We start from the raw sequence: 3636 nt of genomic DNA, 5'->3' as shown, positions 1-3636 counted from the left end.
TGAAAGCTTAGCTGGGCTGTTAACCAGAGCACCTACATGCAGCCTCCCCAGCATAGCAGTCTTAGGATAATCAGATTTCTTTACAGGGTTTTTGTTTCTCGCAGAGGTAAAGTCCCAAGAGCACCAGGTGGAAGCCTCGTAGCTTTTCCTGGTCTAATCTTGAAAGTTATGCTGTGTCATATCTCCTGTATTCTTCCGGTTAAAAGTGAGTCAGTAATGTTGGCTCAAATTCAAGGGGAAGGGATACACACTCCACCCATCAATGGCAGGACTGCCAGAGGAATTACAGACATGTTTTAAAATTGCTACAATCTTATTTGCATTCCTCCCACATGCAACATACCCTCTCCCTTATCAAGACATCACAAAGGTTCAACTATTACAGCATCAGGCTCCGGCTGGACATTCCAGATCTCATTATCTCAGTCAGCTCCAGGTGTAAATGAATCTGCTCAAGTTTCTGATGACCTCAGGACTAAAGAGACCAAGGTTAGAATAAATAACCTAGACGCTCCTATTCAAAAAGGAAGGGATGGCAAGCACAAAGCAGTCGCTAGTCAAGAGAAACTTGAAATACAGCTGGGTACCTGTCACCAGTTTTTGGTTCATGTCATCCAGTACCATGGATTGTATTGATGTGTTAAGTACATCAGTACTGATTCCCTGGTACTGGTTTGCACTAAATATTAGGGGATTGTTTATCAGTACTGATTGTACTAGGGAATTGCTCCCCTAGGTTCTTGGCTCCTTCCTCTAGGCTCCCGTTTTTCCCTCTGAGTCATCCTTCCTTTTTCATAATAAACAGCCTGCAAGTGCAGCTAGGTGGCTCTCTCATTTGACTTCCTTCCCACAGAAGGTTGTGGATCAGAACTGCTTTCGTTTTGTGCTGCTTCTGTCTCTTTCAGACCAAGATGGTATTGCTCCTGCCAATATAATTCCCTTGAAATTTTTGTCAGCTTTTTATGAATCTTACTAGAGTCCCTTCATTAGACAAAGACCCTTTACAGTCTTTGGGACAGACTCTTCTCTAGCTTTGATTCTCTATAAAGCTGCAACATCTTTCAGAGCCTAGAAGTTCTATGATTTAAGAGGGATGGTCTACTACAAAGCCTGATCTTAAGATCCTTAGATACATTTTATCTAGCTGACCATTTCTATGAGATACTATTTTAAATCCTTCTGATATCATAAAAAAAAAAAAGGTGTTTTAAAATTACCCTTCTGGCTTCATTTTTACCCTTTGATGGTGTTTTCTTGAAAGAGCCCTGGGTTTGGTCTTTTTCCCTAAGGCCCTTTCTTCCTTTAAGAATTCTTTGCTGAATGAAAATATTCTCTTGAGCCCTCTGTATTTCTTTCAGATTTCCTTTGAAAATGAAATTGTTGGTTTTTAAAGTTTATCTGTTTATTCTCTCTACTTCCATTTTATCATAGGCAATTATAAGAAGCCAGATGGCATCTTAAACACTCTGCTTGGAAATTTTCTTAGGTAGATCATCACATGCCTTAGTACATTTTCTATTTTCCACATTACAGCAGGTGATAGTTTTGGTAAACTTTCCACTACCATGCAAACACGGTCTCCTCCTCTTTAGCTTCTTGTAACATTTCCCTCACCTTCCTTTAAGCCCTGCCTGACATATGGCACTTCTCAAGCCCCATCAGATTTCAGCTTACGTTCCAGCCCTCACCTGCTGCCTATTCTCAAAACCAATGGCATGTGGTTTATATTGCTATTATTGTGGACCCTCATTTCCCGGTACCACAGTTCGTTCTGGTCACTATTACCGTGTGAAAATTTGTCTTTAAATGTAGTTCCCTACAGCAACCATTTTATTTTACTCATAATTTTGTGCATCACAAACTTGAAAAGGGCTCAGCTGAGCCGTTCTCATTTGAGGTTACTCATGCAGTTGCAGGAAGATGTCAGCTGGGCCTGCAAACATCTGATGACTTGACCAGCCTGGATGTCCAAGATGGCTCACATGCATGGTTTAGAGCTGATGCTGCTGTTGGCTGTGAGCTCAGCTGGGCTGTCTTCAGTGTCTACATGTGGGCTTTCCAGCACAGCGCTCTCAGGACACTTGGCCTTCTTCCATGCTGCTGGTCTACCCTGGAGCTAATATCCCAAAAGAACCAGGCAAGAGCTGTCTGATCATTTCTGACCCAGTTTTGAAAGTTAAAAACAGTGTCACATCTGCTGCATTCTATTGGTTATAAGGTGCTCACTAAGTCATCCCGGATTCATGGGTAGGAGACGTAGATATCACCCCTCCATGAGATGGGTGACAAACAATTTGCAGGTATGTTTTAAAACTGCCACACACCATATTAAATTCTCTAAGGTTAGAGATAAAAAGCAGAATATAGAATTGCATATGCCCTGGGATTGAAAGTAGTATTCAGGAATGGACATATGGAAAACATTGCAAAGAAATGCAAAAAATATTGTATTTTTTTTCATTATTGAAGATTTTTTTTCTCCATTTATTTTATAGTAGGAAAGAAAGAATGAATGATAGACAAGAAAACATATTTCTGAGTGATTCCGTGCTTCTGCTTTATAATCTCTGCTCCATTTATCTTACAGTTTACCTTTGGGATAGCCATGAGAATCACTTTAAGTTGGGTTTTGGGGTGAGAGGGAGCATTGAGAACATGACCAGTTGGACATGAAGGTACCCCGGCTGTGGTGAAGATGGATTGAGTGGTGATGCACAGGGCTACTATATGCCATGTCAAGTCATATTATATGACTATCTAATAAAGGCCATGAAGAAGCCCAAAAGTGTTGCCTCTTATTTGCAGGATCAAGACACCCAAGTAGGTTCACACATTCCAGGGCCATCAAATTCTGTTTTCCCCATGAAACAACTAATAGGAGACATAGGTCAAATGTTGAAACTGAAAAGTGGTACAGATTTGTCCAAACAGAATGTGCTTGCATTCAATCACTCCAGCAACGTGGAATTAAAAGCTATGTGCTATTGTCAGATGCTCAGATGCCCTGCACTACACACGCAGACTTCCCTACACCTGCTATGTCCGGAGAGCTTTCTTGACCTGCTTTTGCTCACACAGTAGGACCTGGATCCCAGTACAGATCCAGAGGCCTGTTAAGGACTGAATTCTGTCCTGCCCAGAATGTGTATGTTGAAACCCTAAGCCCTAGTCACTGCATTTGAAGATAAGGGCTTCATTATTTTTTAATTTTTTATTTTTATTATATTTTAAGTTCTGGGGTACATGTGCAGAACATGCAGTTTACATAGGTATACATGTGCCATGGTGGTTTGCTGCACCCATTAACCCATCATTTATATTAGGTATTTCTCCTAATGCTATCCCTCCCCTATCCCCCACCCCCAACAGCCCCTGATGTGTTATGTTCCTCTACCTGTGTCCATGTGTTCTCATTGTTCAACTCCCACTTATGGGTGAGAACATGTGGTGTTTGGTTTTCTATTCTTATGTTAGTTTGCTGAGAATGATGGTTTCCAGCTTCATCCATGCCCCTGCAAAGGACATGAACTCTGCCTTTTTTATGGCTGTATAGTATTCCACAGTGTATATGTGCCACATTTCCTTTATCCACTGTATCACTGATGAGCATTTGGGTTGGTCCCAAGTCTTTGATAT

The 3636-nt window shown here is 41.3% G+C and overlaps 1 long non-coding RNA gene across 2 annotated transcripts; it reads left to right on the top strand.

Moving 5' to 3' along the window:
• The first annotated feature begins 424 nt into the window (after positions 1 to 424).
• LOC118152340 (uncharacterized) lies at positions 425 to 2835 on the top strand. Of its 2 annotated transcripts, none has more exons than XR_004741021.3 (3): positions 425 to 489; positions 1911 to 2300; positions 2588 to 2835. It is a non-coding gene; the product is annotated as an uncharacterized LOC118152340 (long non-coding RNA). The 2 variants fall into 2 exon arrangements; XR_013533524.1 differs by having other exon boundaries at positions 1911 to 2137; positions 2588 to 2834.
• Positions 2836 to 3636: the final 801 nt, after the last annotated feature.

The sequence above is a fragment of the Callithrix jacchus genome, chromosome 3, assembly GCF_049354715.1.
Source record: "Callithrix jacchus isolate 240 chromosome 3, calJac240_pri, whole genome shotgun sequence".
In the NCBI taxonomy this organism is placed as follows: Eukaryota; Metazoa; Chordata; class Mammalia; order Primates; family Cebidae; genus Callithrix; species Callithrix jacchus.
This window is presented reverse-complemented; position numbering and strand designations above follow the sequence as displayed.